At 41.3% G+C, this 18,074-nt stretch overlaps 1 protein-coding gene and 1 pseudogene across 4 annotated transcripts in view; both read left to right on the top strand.

The window, feature by feature from the left end:
• Window positions 1-18,074, top strand: part of SMG6 (SMG6 nonsense mediated mRNA decay factor) — a 239,644-nt gene that overhangs the window by 29,447 nt on the left and 192,123 nt on the right. The gene's annotated exons all lie outside the window — the stretch shown is intronic.
• On the top strand, window positions 5,631-5,989 carry LOC112933104 (cytochrome b-c1 complex subunit 6, mitochondrial pseudogene; annotated as a pseudogene).

The raw sequence follows: 18,074 nt of genomic DNA, 5'->3' as shown, positions 1-18,074 counted from the left end.
TATATATGGTTCTCTCTTTTACACTATTAGTGACATATCATACACACTGTTACTCATCTTTGCTTCCCCCCTCCTTATATTACTGTTGGATTTGGGAGATCTTTCCATGATGCTTGCCTACAGGTCTATAGTATCTCTCTTTGAGGCTGGCAGCTTGATAGATTTTACTAATTTTGTCCAGCATCTGATATGTAAGAGGGAGGATAGTGCAGAGTTTAACAGTTTGGCCTTTGAGAAGTTCTAAGTTCAAGTCTTAGTTTTATCAGTTATCAGCAGTGAGGCTTTGGGCATGCACTTCAGTTTCTTTCTCTGAAGATAAGATGGTGATACTGATAGACTAAATGAAATAATACATGTGAAGAAAAATGAGTGGCATATTATAACTTCTCATATATTGGTAGTGGTAGTTGTTATTTACATACTTATAATTTTGTTATAGTCTTTTAAGCTGTTAAGTTTATTTTTGCCTCTTTTACTGTTTCTAACCAAAGTGAACAATGAGGCTTGATAATTCACAGATTGGGAGCCACCTGTTTGTTTGTTTATTTATTTAAATATTTTATTTATTCATGAGAGACACAGAGAGAGACAGAGAGGCAGAGACACAGACAGAGGGAGAAGCAGGCTCCATGCAGGGAGCCCAATGTGGGACTCGATCCTGGGTCTCCAGGATCACACCCTGGGCCGAAGGCGGCGCTAAACCACCACCCAGGCTGCCCGGGAGCCAGCTGTTTAAATGCAGACCTGTTTTGTTTGACATGAAGAGTTTTATTTAATAATGACAAATTTCAAACACACACAAGAGAAAATAATAATAAAAGGAACCCCCATATACTTGTCACTCATATTTAATAGTTACCAAGATTTTTTCCACATTGGTTTCAGCTTTCCCTCATGCGCCACCCCCCTTGGTTTAAGTATTTCATTTTATTATTTATTTATTTATTTATTTTTAAGTAGGCTTCATGCCCAGTGTGGAGCCCAATATGGGACTTGAGCTGATGACCCTAAGGTCAAGACCTAAGCTGAAAAAAAAAAAAGAAAAAAAAAAGACCTAAGCTGAGATCGAGAGTCAGACACTTAACCGACAGCCACTCAAGCTTCCCAGTTGAAGTATTTTATTTATTTTTATTTTTTAAATTTTTATTTTATTTTATTTTAAAGATTTTATTTATGTATTCATGAGAGACAGAAAGAGAGGCAGAGACATAGGCAGAGGGAGAAGCAGGCAGGGAGCCTGATGGGGGACTTGATCCTGAGACTCCAGGATCATGCCCTGGGCCAAAGGTGGGCGCTCAACCTCTGAGCCACCCAGGCATCCCTATTTTTATTTTTTTAAAGATACATTTATTCAGTTGAGAGAGAGAGAGAGAGCGAGCACGAGCAATTGGAGATGGGAGGGCAGATGGAGAGGGAGAGAGAATCCTCAAGCATACTCCCCTGACCCATGAGATCATGACCTGAGCTGAAACCAAAGTTGGAAATTCAATGAACTGAACCACCCAGACATCCTTGGTTGGAGTATTTTAAAGCAAAGCCTAGATAATGCATCATTGCAGCCTACATATTTCACCTCTGTATACACCTTTTAAAAAATAATGGATTGTTTCTCATATATCACAGTGCCATTGCTGTGTCCATCTATGGCATCATTTAGTATCTGATCCATAACTTTTATTTCCCACATTATTTAACAAATGTCTTAGAGTTGGTTTGTTCAAATCAAGACCTACATGTTATGGTTGATTGTTTTATTTCCTAAGTTTCTTTTAAGCAAAAACAATTCTGCCTTCCCTTTTAAAAATGTTCTTCATGTCATAAGCTTGTTAAAGAAGCTAGTTAGTTGTCCTATAGAATTCCCACATTCTGGATTTATCTCTGTATCCTTGCAGTATCATTTAACCATTTTCTGTCCCCCATATTCCTGTAAATGAGAGTTAGCTTTAGAAACTTGGTTAGATTCAGGTTCAGCCTTTTTTCGGCTGGAGTACTTCATAGGTGATGCTGTGTGCCTCATTTTGCACTGCATTAGGAGGTGTCTGATTATCTCACTTTTAGTGATGCTAAGACTAATTAGATGGTTCAAGTGGGACTTTAGTGGATTTTTGTTTGTTTTGTCTTAAATTTCAATTGTCAGCTAATTTACAAAAAAAAAATCAAGATCTGGCAACAATTTGCTAGAGCCAAGTAACCCTAGAGCCAAGCTACCCCTTTTTCATCAAGCTGTGTTCTCTAGTTTGCCCCTACCCTTCCACCTCCCTCATCCCCCTCCTGTACTCACATACTGCTCACTTTTGTCACCTACCTTGTCTGTGTAGGCATTTAATTTTGTGATTGGTGCTTTCAAAGTGCCACCAAAATGGGTTCTTGCAATCTAGGCTTTTAAGTTATTTCTCAGAAATTGTTTAGTATTGGCAAGCCCTCCCAGTCAGGGCTGATTTTTGTCACGGCTTGGAAATGTCTTAATCATTGGACCATAAGTGTTGTTCTGTTTTTTCCTTTTTCTGTTTTTTTTTTTTTTTTTTTTTTGGGGGGGGGGGGCATAAATGTTTTGCTTGGCTTTACATGGTATTATCATTGGTGTTGATCCAGAAACTAGTTAGCAGTAGGTCCTGCTGCCAGGCTGGTTCCTTCTTTGTCTGCAGTGTAGTAGTGAGCCTAAGGAATCTGTAGGTATCGCTTTTGTTTCATGATGAAATTTGTACCTCTGGGAATGGAGGCCTACACACACAGCTCTGGGACAGCTTCTTTCCTCAGCATCCTGTTGCAGCCAAGCTTGGTGAAAAGTGAGAAGTTACTCTGCCCAAGTGTGCGAACTGGAAAGCTTCAGGCTCTGTTCTAGTAAAGTCTGAATGTCATCCACCAAACCAATTGATTTCTTGTCTCTTGTAGTTTTCCCTAACCCCAGGCCTCTTGTTGTTTCCTGAAATCTCGGGCAGAGTGAGAATCTTGTTTCCCTAGGCGTGGAAATCCTGGTTTCTGCCTGAAACTTTGCATACTGCCCCCTGCCTGAATCTCCTGTGTCCATGTTTCCACGGTGGGTTTTTTTTTCCTGAGAGGGTGCTATTATAAGTTGAGAATAATGATTTTCTTTTTTACTGAATGCATGGCTCTTTGAGGCTGGGTAGTATATGAGTACATTTTTTCTTGCATTTAATCAAGAGACCAGCAAAGTAAACATTGGCCAACAAAGGAGCAGTTTCACTGTGAGAAACCCAGATCAGGTGGCCTGTAGCACAGAGCTTTCACATGCTCAACTTGTTATATTTGTTTGAAGGCTTTTTTATTTTTAAAGTGTGTTTTGCAGGTGGCATTTTCTTCAGACCATTTGTCTTGTTTTTTCAGTGCCCCTTGCATAGTTTGTGCACCTGAGCTGCTGCTGTTTGCTGCTGCTGCCACTGCCACCACTGTGCTGAAAAGAAAACTGTGATGTGTGGGTGGTACACCTCTAATACCTTCATCTTCTCCTTACCCCCCACTGGCCCATGAACACTGTAGTTTGGAACACAGTTTTAAAAGGCCTGCTTTCTTTTTTTTTAGGATTTATTTGTTTATTCATAAGAGACATAGAGAGAGAGGCAAAGACATGCAGAGAGAGAAGCAGGCCAATTTTTTTTAAAAGATTTTATTTATTCATGAGAGACACACACAGAGAGAGAGAGAGAGAGAGAGGCAGAGACACAGGGAGAGGGAGAAGCAGTCTCCCTGCAGGGAGCCTGATGTGGGACTCGATTCTAGATCCTGGGATCACACCCTGAGCCGGAGGCATATGCTCAACCGGTGAGCCACCCAGGTGTCCCGAAGGCCTGCTTTCTTAAACAAGATGACTCACCTTGTATTGGAGTGAGTTATAGGTCCCGTTATGGCATTGTGAACCTTTAGGCTGGTGCTTCCAGAAGCAGTGCCATTAGGTACAGTTCAGAAAAGCTTTTGGCCTTATTTTCTCTGAATGACATAAGGATTGATTTAATCTATAGTGAGAGAAGAATTGAGTCTCTGTGCTAATAGGTAAATGTTTCTTCTGTGGTAACTTGGTTACTTCATTGCCCCATAATTACTAAAGCAGAGAAAGTTAGCTTAATTTTTTGGCCTCATAAGTATAAAGATATCATATCTATAGAGTGGGTACCATACAGTTTTGCAGAGTTGCTATGGGAATTACATGAATATCATGTCCTTTATATATCCCTTTACTTTTGTTAAGTAGTGCCTTATGTCATTCTCCTCTACCTGGAAGCTGTTTGAAAGTATTCTGTGAACTGAGATTTGGGAACATATGACAGGAGTATATAAAGCCTTTTTCTATAGGAAGAGGCTACAAGTTGGCTCTCCTTTTCTTGGGCTGTAAGAAATAGAACTTGGTGAGATTGTGTCAAAGGTAGAATCAGGACTGGGTTTTTAGATATTGATCATGTGTTCTGTGAAAACAGCCCCTAACAGGCAAGGACCAGGGTTGCTTGCCTGGATCATTGCTGGACTTTTGGGCTGATGTCTTTGTCTCTTTGTGGTTGGCAGTGAGTGGAAGTTTCTCAAAGTACTTTGGCCCTACCTACAAACCCTTAACGCCCCATATGACCTCGGTCACCAAACCACTTCAGGGCTTTATTTTTATCCTAGCCGTTTCGTTTCAAGATGTGAGGTTGGTTTCAGCAGAGCAAAGTTCTCTGGGGGAAGAAACAGAGTGCCAGGGTGCAGTTGAGGCTGGTTAAACACCAAAACCACACTCTTCATCTTTCTGGGCTTGAGACGTGACATAAGCCATGCTGCAAACACCAGCTTCCACATTGTGAAGAAACCTTGTCAGATACTAACTTCATTTATTTTTTGTGTTTGTTTTGTTTGTGTTTTTAGATAAGTAAAATGTGAGGGGAAAGAAGTATACCTGCCCATTCTGCTCTAGCCAGAAATCTAATTCTAAGAATGGACACTTTGTTAAAATCCAGTATTTCCGAGTTTAAGGTTTTTCATCTTCCCCAACAGTGTTGGTGAGAACTCTCACAACTCACCAGGTCTCAGGAAACCGGATTACCAACATATCCTGTTCGCGTGCATGTGTGTATTCTGTGTTACCCACAGGCCACTTTCCACCCCACGTGACCTTTAGTTACCATCCGGAAAGTCAGGACCCAGATACCAGTCAGAATTTCCAGACTTTGGTTTGGTTTAGACATTTTAGAAAATGTTAACAGTAGTAATTTTATAGAGACTTTTTGTGTGGCATACATAGTGAATAGGAAGTAACACATCCTGAGAAGAGGGAGAAAGACAGTACCAATACTCTTCGAGAAACATGTTTGAAAAAGAATATTTAGGAGAAGACTTTCAACCAAAATGCATAGAGGAGGAGGAGAGGACAGGAGAGAATTATTTAATTACTTAGAAGTAAATAATGCCCCAGTTTTTAGGTTATAAGTCTAAATTCTGAAGCTCTTAGTACATTCATTAAAATTGTAGTGCACTGTTAAAGTTGTTTATAACACACTTCATCACATTTTATTTTAATTGGCATCTCTCAGTGTGAACAGACTGTAATGAGGGATAGACAGGGGTTTAGAACAGGGATAGACAAAAGATTGCCAGTGGCCTGCAAGCTAGGAGTGGTTTATAACATACTTATATAAGGCCTTGTTTAAAAAGAAGAATATGGGAAGTGAAATAGGTGCCGCTGTTGCTGCTGGTGTTGAATTCAGAACCGTAGTGGGACATGGGGCTGGAGGATGAGCAAAAGATGCTGACCGGGTCCGGAGATCCCAAGGAGGAGGAGGAGGAGGAAGAGGAATTAGTGGATCCCCTAACAACAGTGAGAGAGCAATCCGAGCAGTTGGAGAAATGTGTAAAGGCTCGGGAGCGGCTAGAGCTCTGTGACTAGCGTGTATCCTCCAGGTCACAGACAGAGGAGGATTGCACTGAGGAGCTCTTTGACTTCCTGCATGCAAGGGACCACTGTGTGGCCCACAAACACAGCTTGAAATAAATGTGCATACTTCACCCCAGCATTCTTCACCCGGGCATCAGGATATTTCATGGTTTTGACCATGCCATTTGTTTCGTATCTAACTGTACGTTCATGTGGACCTCATGGATTTTGGCTTAGGCAATAGCTTCTAAGTAATTAGCAGTGATTCCTCTTAATAAAGTCCAGTGATCTGAAAAAAAAAAAAGAAGAAGAAGAATATGTGCCAGAGATAAATGTGGCCCACAAGGTCTAAACTATTTACTGTCTGACCCTTTACAGAAAAAGTTTGCTGACCACTGCTCTAGAATGGGAAGGGTGAAGGCAGTTCCTTCATTTAGGACATTGATTGTTACTAAGGGTGTTTTTGCCTTATGGGAGGAGGGCAGTTCCTCACTTTCTGAGACTGTCGCTGCAGGATGTTTAGCATTCCTGGCCCTGCCCACTAGATACCATTAGTGACACCCACACATTTCTAAGCACTCCCTGGAAGGAGTGCTACCATTCTGGTTGAGAATCACTGATACCAGAGCTTGATGAGATCAAAAACACCCTTGTTAAGGTTTCCTCTCTCATTTCCTCTTAGAGAGACAGGTTTGGGATTTGGCTCTTTGAGGCATAGGATTGACCATAGTGAGAGAGAATGTAACTAGTGGAATAGGGAGAGTTCTCAGTAGGGTAGAATGAAAAGGTTTTAAGGAGGCCATTTTTTTAAAAAAGATTTTATTTATTTATTCATGAGAGACAGAGAGAGAGAGAGAGAGAGAGGCAGAGACACAGGGAGAGGGAGAAGCAGGCTCCATGCAGGGAGCCCGACGTGGGACTCAATCCCGGGTCTCCAGGATCACAACCTGGGCTGAAGGCGGCGCCAAACCGCTGAGCCACCCGGGCTGCCCTAAGGAGGCCATTTAATGAATATGTTGCATATATGCCCTTAAAGAATTGTTCAGATTGATGTATAATTTACGAAAGTTTTGTTTGATGTTGCACATGCTTTGTAAAGCCCGTTCCCTTCTTTCTTTTCTTTTTTTTTAAAGCCTGTTTCTTTCTATGTGAGAGGAAGAGTGGCCATCTTTGGCCTTAATGTCCAGATGATTTTGAGATCTGTGGGAAATCTATATGGTATATTTGAGAGACTTGTTCAAAGCCAACGTAAGGACATAGTTTTGGCATCTTGCGAATAACCTGATATCCAGATTTAAGCCAGAACTCTGGGGTTGGAGAATTTTCCAGCCTGGGAGAGTTGACTGAGAAAAGTCCTCCTTTGGCTCCTTACCAAGTTAGACAAGGGAGCAATCAGCTGCTGAGTTCTAGCCAACTGGAATGTATGTGAGGGTGTATATAAATCGTCCCCCTTAGGATCCAGTTCCCAGTTTGTGAAGAGCCTTCCAAATAAGAATGAGACCCTTACATAGGATCCTTGTCACTCTGCAGCTGCTTTAGGAAGGAATAGAGTAGTGATTTGGTGTTACTGTGGGAGCAGCTCATTTTATATAGTAACATACTGCCTGTTGTGTAGGACAAGAGATTGTACTGAACTTTTCGTTTTTCCCCTGTTGCCTTTCTCACTAATTGCCTATATCGTTTTTTGTTTCTGACCATACTCTTGGGGAGGTGTATCTGCAGTTGTATCATTCTGTAATCCCTCTCTACTCTTAAAGGTTCCAGAATTTCATCTGTCTACTGTGTTTTCACTGTCTTGTATGTAATGGTTGGGCTAAGATAGAGAATATGAAAAGGTTGTTTTCTTGGCTGACGATCTTTTCCCAGTCGGCAGACTATTTGTTGGGCTTCAGGGGGAAACTCCAGGATTTTCCCTCTCTTGGAAGCCTTTCGCTTTACTCATAAATATTTAATATTGAAGTATTGCTCAATTTTATATTTTCCAAGTATTACTGTATAGACATTAGACCAAAAGGAACTTAAAATACTGTGGAAACTCTTTGATACTTGAGTCTCTAGAAAATGTATTTACCATACATTTTTATTTTTGAGAGTTTCACTAATTATTCAGATTGTCTTCCATCTGTCCACTGATCTAGAACTTAATTGAATATCTGTTATGGAAATCACTAGGCATTTCCTGCTATTGTTCTCTCCATGCCATTCATGCCTAGAACCATCAGAGAACTGTGTACTTCGATGTAATATATTGGTCCCTAATAGTATTGCTTTGACCAAATTATACTTTGGTGTAAGGTCATCAGCTTACATTAAGATAGGTAATAGTAAAGAGGTGTACGGAATCATTGCTATTTGTGTCACATGGCATCTTCTTTCTAGAAACCCATGGGAGAAATTTCTGCTTTTAGTATCAAGAGATAGTCATGCTGTGTGCATTTTTTAAATTCAACTTCATGCACATTTATGAATTTGTTTTTAAGAATAATTCTGTCTTAATTGTCCCAGATGTTAGCATCAAACTTGTAACTTCCTTTAATAAATGTGAAGGACTTTCTGGCATGCATTTTGTGTCTTGTCCTTACTAATAGTGACTTCTGATCTTTTTCTCTTTTGTTCCTCTTTCTCAGTTTCAATTTATTTTATGCTGCAGTATGGTATATACCTTTGTACATTGCCTTAAATAACAGTTCTTATGGACTTTTTCTCTTGCTTATTCAGTTGTGTAAAACCTCTTTCTCAGGTAAGCTAGTCCTCTTCTGAGGGGATCAAGGTTTTCCTGTCCCCTTTATATGTTAATCGTTATCCTAGGCAGTGCATGCAGAAAGGTAAGTGATACTGATCTTTCCCTCAAAATATAGTCTAGTAGGAAAAATAGATAGTAAATAAATACTTGAAAAAGGTGTTAAAAAGGCGATAATAGAAATATGTACACTGTACAGGGATAATACAGAGGAGAAAGACATTAACTCATGAACAGGGAAAGCTACCTAGAAAGATGATCTGGCCTTACTTTTGAAGGATGAAAGAAGTTCTTTAGGTATATAGGAGTAGCCAGCTTTTCTGGCAGAAGGAACAAATAGGTAAAAATATGGTGTGGTTAGAAACTACAAGTGGTTGCTCCTGGGATTCCTAGCCAAGAGTCTGTAATTAGAGTATCTTAGGCCATGTTATAGACATCCAAATTGATGCTATTTAATCAGTCAGCTGTAGCTGAAGATTCATCACAAAGTAGATACTTTGGGCTTTTGATTTGGCTCAAGCTTAGAAGTGGATCCTTCAAATAGTTCTCTGCTTTATTTTATGCATTAGCAAAAGTTGAGTCATCCTAAAGTCATGCCTTCCATCATTCTGGGAAGCTTTCTGAGCCAAGGCCATTTTGGCTTAGGAAGAAGTTATGTTTTGTGTTGTAACCATTGGCAATAAGTCCTATTCTTGCCCTGCTCACGCACAGTAGGACTGCAGGTACTGAAGCACATGGGAAGGAGGAGCTGGGATAATACCCTCTGTAGATTTATGCTTTTTTGGGGTGTTTCTTGGTAAGGATCCTAAAACTTTACTCTGTCTAATGAGATTCTGAGCTGACTTGTGCTACAAATCTCTGAGATACTAGGTCCTAATTTGTAAAGCAAACTATGTGTAAGTCAGTTGACATTCTCTCTGAGGAATTTTTTTTGGCAGATTTTCCTTTAAACTTCTGGACAGGTCTGTAAAACAGTATGGCTTTTTAAAATACTTCGAAGTGACACATATCAAAAGGTTGAATAAGGCACTAATAGATGCCCTCAGTGTTTTCAATAAACTGTCCCTGTGGCTAATGGAGACTAGGACTTCTATCTTCTGGAATACATTCTTAAATTGTTTTTTTATTTCTGTGAACACATTTTTTAATTTCTTTATTTATGCATCTGTAAAATAGGACTCTGGTCTGCACTATCAATAGATCTGGTATTTGACACCAGTGTAGCTTTTTGCACATAGGTGGAGCCCCAAACTTTTAGCATAGTCACCTTCATTTCTATCCCTTCAGAGTTAGAATCTTGGTGTGGGGGTTAGGGGTTACTGGCCATGGAAAAAGGATTTTTGTGGAATAGCAGAAAAGATTGTGGTAATTAAAAAAAAATTTTTTTTTTAGAGATTTTATTTATTTATTCATGAGAGACACACACAGAGAGAGAGAGAGAGAAGCAGAGACACAGGCAGAGGGAGAAGAGGCTCCATGCAGGGAGCCCAATGCGGGACTTGAATCTGGATCTCCAGGATCACTCCCTGAGCCAAAGGCAGATGCTCAACCATTGAGCCACCCAGGCGTCCCCCCAGAAAAACTCTTAATACAAAGTAAAATACATACGGAAAAGTGTATATATCAAAGCCATTTGTTTTTTTATTTTTTATTTTTTATTTTTTTATTTTTTTTATCAAAGCCATTTGAATAGTGATGGGGACAGAGCATTGTAAGTTAGGAAGAAGTTGATGCTCATATTTTCCCTGGTTAATATGTTCTGCTATGCTAAGATTGATTTTTTTCATTGGTGAGAGAAGGAAAGGAGACTTGGGCCAAAGGTAGGAGATTTAAAGGTGTTTGCCCCGTCATTAGAACAAGATATTTTGGGTCTGGAAACAAGCACAGAAAAGACACAACTGACATAAGCTAGATAGAAGCAGGCCTTGCCTTCGGTCATGGAGAGACTGAGTTTCTCACCAAAAGTGCTGTGGTTTTTGGCCTTAATGCTGAACAATCTGGCTGTGGGGGACTAGGGATAGAGTGTGCATCTTAGCCCACTTGCTTCTGGAGACACTTGGAGCCAGCTGGGATGCAGAATCTCAGAAGTTCCTCTTCTTGTTTATAGTTTTGTCTCTGGGGTTCAGGTAAAATGCCAGGCTGTACCAGGTCATGTTGTCTGTGTGTAACCTAGTTTTGGTCTAACAGTTTTCTTCTCTTTTTGCTGCTCGCTGGTAGAGGTGTCTCTGTTGATAAAGAACAGATACAGAAGTTTGCATCCAAACCTGAATAACCATTTTTAACTTGAAACACTTTTCCTAGGAGTTGATGCACCAGAATCCTTCCCTTATTTGGTGCCCTGCTTAAATCTGAAGCTTGCATGAGGTTGCCAGAGCTCTGTGTATGCTGATTATTTGCTTTTTGGTACCCACAGCAGAGTGGTTTATGAAACCTTCTTTGTGACCACATCTTTCTTAACCTGAAGCTTTGTTCTCCTTTGAGTTCTTAGATTAGTTCTTGCTCCTCCCTTTCCTGAGAGATTCAGGGGTTTTCCTGTATTGTGGTAGGTGGGTAGGCAGGAGGGTATGTTTTCAGATATTTTTTCTGGATTATGCACAGTCCCTTGATGGTGTGTGAATGTACATTCTTTGACTCTTGAAGAACTATTTCTCTACTAACCAGGTAGTTTGTGGACCATCTAGAAAAAATATTAGGGTTTTCATTTTAATAGTTCTATTACTGCTGTTTCACTGGTATGGAAAGCAAGCTTTTTTTATTCAGTTTTCTCACTTTTCTCTTTTTTGGCTGACATTATGCTACGGTGCATTTGGGGTTTTTTTTGTTGTTGTTGTTGTTTTAAGATCTTATTTATTTGAGAGAGAGAAAGAGAGTGTGTGTGCATGAGAGAGCTTGAGCAGGAGGGAGGGGCTAAGGGAGAGGGAAAAGCAGACTCCCTGGCTGAGTAGGGAGCCTGATATAGAACTTGATCCAGGATTCTGGGATCATGACCTGAGCCAAAGGCAGATGCTAAACTGACTGAGCTAGTCAGGCACCCCTAGGCTGTATCTATTAAAGTGCTTCCACTGACTTGCAAGATGTGATGTGGGCTGGAAGTATCTACTTTCCTTAATTTGTAAGACTTCTTAGTTGGTTTGAGCTAGTGGTCTCTTAGTGAATGATAGCTGGAGCCATTGGTGGGTTTTTGCTTGGGGTTACTTTAGCTTTTGGCCTTTATAAACATCTTTGGTGGCTGTCTTGGGTCTGCCAAAAAGATTGCCTTCTTTAATGGTGAAAGATTAAGAGCTCAGACTCTGGAGTCAGACTGCCTGGGTTAACCTTGGGCAAGTCACTTAACCTGTCTGTTGCTCTATTTCCTCATCTGTAATATAGAAATTATAGTATTACTGAACTCATGAGATTGTTGTAAGGTTAAATGAGTTAATAGACAAGATGCTTAGAATAGTGCCTTATGCATAGCAGGTGCTGTATAAGTTTGGACTATTATTATTAAGGTGCTTGGGTGCGTCACACTTGTTCAGCTAGAAAAACTTGAATTCTTATTATCTGAATTATGTTTAGTAGCCTGGGGTACTTTTAACTCCTAAAGCCAGTTCTGTAAATTCAGCTTGTCCTCAGTTGGGGGTTGCCTCCAAGCTTCTGAAAGGTATAGTCCAGTAAGGTGTTAGATCACACTCCCCTTGCTCTGTGGATTATAAACTGGGTAGAAGAGTAGGATACTGCATAGGTTCTCCAATTCTTCATTCTCATTGGCTGAGCCTTATTTGTGCTGCTTTTTTTTTTTTTAATAAAGATTTTATTTATTTATTTATTTATTTTTTTAAATTTATGATAGTCACAGAGAGAGAGAGAGAGAGAGAGGCAGAGAAGAAGGCTCCATGCACCGGGAGCCCGACGTGGGATTCGATCCCCGATCTCCAGGATCGCGCCCTGGGCCAAAGGCAGGCGCCAAACCGCTGCACCACCCAGGGATCCCTGCTTTTTTTTTTTTTTTTAAGATTTTATTTATTTATTCACGACAGACACAGAGACAGACACAGGCAGAGGAAGAAGCAGGCCCCACGCAGGGAGCCTGACATGGAACTCGATCCCGGGTCTCCAGGATCACACCCCGGGCTGAAGGCAGCGCTAAACCGCTGGGCCACGGGGGCTGCCCTAAGGTTTTATTTTTAAGTAATTTCTGTACCCATCCAACATGGGCCTTGAACCTCCCCAACTGAGCCAGCTCAGCGCCCTGGCCTTTTCTTTTATTTTGAATTTAACTGTGGTCTCTTTTTGTCCAGTCTCTTGGGCTGGAATGTAGGAGATGGAATTGCTATTACTCAGGATCAGAATCCTTAATTCCTGATAGAACTCTGTTTTTCTTTGAATACCTTTGTCTGGGTTTTGTCAAATTATCCTCCAAAAAGAACTAGATTTAAATTCTCATAAATAGTCATGAGTATGTTACTTCCCTGCAGCATTAATATTAGTACTGCACTGTTTTTCTGGAGAGTTTAGTGTGTAGCACCTGGATAGTCTATTTAATCACCATCAAATCTGTGTTTTATATGTTCTTCAGTCACTTATTGAATCATGTACTTAAGTACCAGCCACCATGCTAGGCCATTTAAAATCATTGAAAGGAAATAAGAATATCTGAATTATCTCTAAAAATGAAATCAGTGGGGATCCCTGGAGACCCGGGATCGAATCCCACGTTGGGCTCCCGGTGCATGGAGCCTGCTTCTCCCTCTGCCTATGTCTCTGCCTCTCTCTCTCTCTCTGTGACTATCATAAATAAATAAAAATTTTAAAAAAATGAAATCTGTTTCATTTGGTTTGGGACTTTTTCTAAAGACTCATACTTGGTTTGATGCCACTGCTGGTCTCTGTAGGTGGAGTTATTTAGAACTAGAACCTCTGGGAGTTAGGGACAGGAATCTGTCTGAGTATGGAATAACCATTTCCTTTATCTTCTCTCTCTTTTCTGTCTTCATTGCCATTGGGTGATTACAGTAGCTTTAAAAAAAATATTATTTGAGGGAGCAAGCATGAGTGGAGGGTAGTGGCAGAGGGAGAGGGAGAAGCAGACTCCCTGCTGAGCAGGGAACAGAAATATCGGGCTTGATCCCAGGAACCCAAGATCATATCCTGAGCTGAGGTCAGAGGTCTAACCAATTGAGCCATACAGGCGCCCCTTAGAGTAGCTGCTGCTGCTTTTTTTTTTTTTTTTTAAGATTTATTTATTTATTTATTTATTTATTTATTTATTTATTGTAGACATAGAGAGAGACAGACAGAGACACAGGAGGAGGGAGAAGCAGGCTCCATGCCGGGAGCCTGATGTGGGACTCGATCCCAGGTTTCCAGGATCACACCCTGGGCCAAAGGCAGGCGCTAAACCACTGAGCCACCCGGGGATCCCTAGAGTAGCTTCTTAACTGGTCTCCTAGACTCCACACATTTGACCCCTGGCCTGTTCCCCCCAGCCCTGCCAAATTTTTTTTTTAAGATTTTATTTATTTATTTATGAGAGACATAGAGGGAGAATCAGGCTCCCTATGGGGAGCCTGATGCGGGACTCTATCTCCAGATGCCAGGGATCACGCCCTGAGCCGAAGGCAGACGCTCAACTGCTGAGCCATCCAGGTGTTCCTACCCCACCAGAATTTCTAAATAGTAGCCAGCATGTCTTTCCAAAAATGGAGATTTGCTCATGTCACTTCCCTGTTCAATACTTTGCAGTAGTTTAAGATCAGACTCTTTACTAAGGAGTACAACTTGTACATCTTGGCTCAACCTATTTCTCCAACCTCCCTCTTACAGAATCACTTACCTGCTCATGCCAGTCTACCACATACCACCCTTGGGACCACCACACATGCTGTTCCATTTACTTATGACACATAGGCAAGACTCCCTCCCTACCTGCTCCCAAACCAACTATTTACTCAGCATTCAGGTTTCAACTCAAAGATCTCTTCCTCTGCTATCTCTGATGCCCCTGCTATGGAAATATAGAGCATCCTTTATGTCCCTAATTATGTATGGTACTTTATTAATGTCACCCACAGAGCGGGGATCATCTCTGCCTCTGTTCTTGGTTTGTGTAGTGTCATGTACATAGAAGGTGCCAGTTAGTTTTTGTTGGATGAATAAATGATCTTAGTACCCTCACACTCTGTCAACCCATTCATTTGTAAGATGGGCTCAGCTTGTGTATGTGCCTTTGGAGAACTATTTTTCTGGTTGCCCACCTGATCACTGAGTGGGAGCTTCAGCCATTTCCTCTTGTCTCTCACTTTGTGCAGTGCAGGCACAGGGTGTCCCAGCTCACCTACTTTTCGGGTGGATGGGCATGAGAGTTCCCAGGCACTGAGAGAGATGAATCAGAAAGAAGAGTCATTCAGAAAGTAGCCCAGTCAGAGCAACAGTGCTGCCCTTTGGCTGAACTTTCTCTCTTTCTCTGTATACCTTTAGATAACAGGCTGGTGGCACTTTTGAGCTGGTTGTTACGGATTGTCAGACCATAGCACAGGGATTCATAAACCTTAATCTGGCACTTTCCCTCGATTATGGATGTTTTGGGAAGTGTCCAGGGGCCCTCTGGCCTAAGTAAAAACTTTATTGGCTTTAGATATGTTCTCTTTCCACTTGGCTACTTAGCCCCATAGTGGCATCGAAGGTAGAAACCTGGAGGGCCCCATTTGTGTTTCTTTGTTGCCTTTGGGGCATTTGAGTTCAAAAGCTTTGAGAACACTCTTGGCATTTGGTGAGTTTTTTGCTATCATAGAATAGGATGGTGCTTATTCAAAAGCTGGCAGGAAAGGTTAGATTTAGTTAGAATCATACATTTGTGGGCTTTTTAGAATTGGAAGGAACACTGACTGTAGACTGGTGATTCCCTCCTCCTCACTACCCTTCTTCACTTGTCAGCCCATGAGAATCATTGCTGTTTCCAATACATGTATGTGGTAACCCTCAAGTATTGTGCAGATAGAAAAATATTTTGAGACCCTAGAGTTATATAAATCTAGGCAAGGGATCAGCAGACTTTTTCTGTAAAGGGCCAGATAGTATATGTTTTACTATTTGGGGGCTATATCCTCTACTGAAATTATTCACCTTGCCATTGTAGGGGTAGCCACAGGCAAGATGTAAACAAGCGAGTGTGGCTGTGTTTCAATAGAACTTTACGGATGCTGAAGTGCAGATTAGTCACAAACTCAGGGTTCCTTCTTTCCTTTTTTTTTTTTTTTTTTTTTTTTTGAAAGGGAAACTTTATTGAGGCCCTAGGGCTTTGGGGCTCGGCAGGAGTCCTCCCTGGGGGCAAAGGAAGAGCTGGTGGAAGGGCCTTATTTGACCTTCTTGGGACGCAGGTTGTTGGTGTGGCCACACTTCTTGTGGCAGGTGAGCATAACACTCATGGTAGATTGTTTTATAGCAGTTCTATATCTGGGCCAGCTAGTGGAGGGATGGCTCAGTGATACAGCCTCACAGGCGAAGCACCAAGTGCAGGGGGGACTTTCTAGATATTGTGGTCTGAGAGTGTGGCCATCGTCCAGCTGTTTGCCCGCAAAAAATGAGATGCTGGTTGGGCAAGATGCCCTCCTTGTTTTGGGTTTTCGCTTGGATTTTTGTTATTTTCAATGGTGTCACTGGGCCCGACCTCGAGGGTGATGGTCTTTCCCATTAGGGTCTTCACAAAGGTGTGCATGTCTGTGTCTGCTGTAAGACTGGTGCCACCAAACCGTTTCATCACCTCATTGAAGAGAAAGAGTGGGGTTCCTTCTTTTCCTTATATATAGTGCCAATTTCCCTCCTGAGAGCCAGCTGGGCACTCTAAGTTCTGCTGTCTCTCTGCTTGTTGGCTGGGTTTTCTGGAGCTGACTGCTGATTTGACATTTAGCCTAATTTCCCTCCAGTCTCCCTGCTTTAAAGAGAGATAATAAAGTAATAGCAAGTAAATTGCTTTAACGTAAGTAAGACTTTGTTGAGGCAGCACTAAGCTGCAGTGTGAGGATGAGAGCCATTATTTCAAGGGGTATGGAAGAGGTGGTTTTAAGAGACATATTTTACACTTGAATTCACATGGCTCAGATCCAGCTGTCTAAGTAGGACATCTCTACATGGAATTTGTGCTGAATTAGAACTAATTGAGCTGTCATTTTGCCCAGAATAGTTCAGGGGTGGAGAAACTAAAGGTGACAAGTAATCAGTGTCCCTACTCTACCTCAGCCTTGGTTTGGTCCAGGTAAGAAATGGAAGGATTGATTTTGATTTGCTCTGTCTTCCTGTGAGACATTTAAGTCTCGCTACCTGGCTTACCTATATTTCTTTTTTTATGTGTATCCTGGAAGGAGGAATACTGAAAGTCCTACTGAATAATTAATTAAATTTATTTATTTGAGACAGGGAGCGCTCATGCACAAGCAGCCAGGAGGGGCAGGGGGAGAAGGAGAAGCTGACTCCCCACTGAACAGGGAGCTCAGCGTGGGTTTCAGGACCCCAAGATCACAACCCGAGCCAAAAGCAGATGTTTAAATGAGCCACCCAGACACCCCATGAATAATTTTTACCTTTACTAAATGAGTATTGCATTACTGACTTACTGATAGACTTCCACATTTATGTGCCAGGCCCCCTTTCCTCACTTTGTCTTCTCCTTAGATCTTACCTTCAAAGACTTTCCTGATTGAGGGATAGTAACAATAAGGGAAACATAATGTCTCCTGATACCTTCATAGCCAATGGGCCTTGTCTTAGGATTTGGAGCATAAATGGGAAGTTGGCAAGTTGGCATATTATTTATCTTTTGTTTTTGGACAAGTTCCTTGGCACTGCTGATCCTGTCTTGTTGGTTTGTTCTTGATTGTGCCTGGGATAGGAGGAGCACAGGGATGAAAGTGTACAGCATCACCTCTGTGCTCACATTTTCCTGTACCCTATGATCTGAGTGCTTTATGGAGATGGTAGATGGGCTTTGGTTGCATGCTCTGAAAGTCCTGGACATTTACTAACAGGTACCATTGAAATTTGGGTTTCCACCTGTGTCAGCTCCTATCTAAGAGAATAGATCCCCCTTTTTAAAACATAACAAAGTTATGGGTTTTTTTGTTGTTGTTTGTTTTTTTTAATATTTGGCATATCTGTAGAGGTGCTCCACATGGATAAATTAACAGAATGATAATTTATGCTCCCCACAACACTGTAAAAATGCACACTGGCATTTCTTTTAGTACTGAGTACTCTTACTATCTTTAAAATGATTCACTTCTCAGAAATTCAATTTTCCACACAGGTATTCAGAAGGAGGAGCAGCTGTTTAGGAATTGAAATTGGGCATATTTTGGAATTTTTACCTCCTGTGTTGTACTGCTGCCTCTAAGCAGCTTCTTCTTTGCTCCATAGTTCACAAAGTACTTAGGCAGTTCTGGCTGACAGTTACCAGGGCTTACATAAAATATTTACTCCTCAGAATGCTTTACTTTGTATTAT

The sequence above is a fragment of the Vulpes vulpes genome, chromosome 2 (genome assembly GCF_048418805.1).
Source record: "Vulpes vulpes isolate BD-2025 chromosome 2, VulVul3, whole genome shotgun sequence".
NCBI classification, from domain to species: Eukaryota; Metazoa; Chordata; class Mammalia; order Carnivora; family Canidae; genus Vulpes; species Vulpes vulpes.
This window is presented reverse-complemented; position numbering and strand designations above follow the sequence as displayed.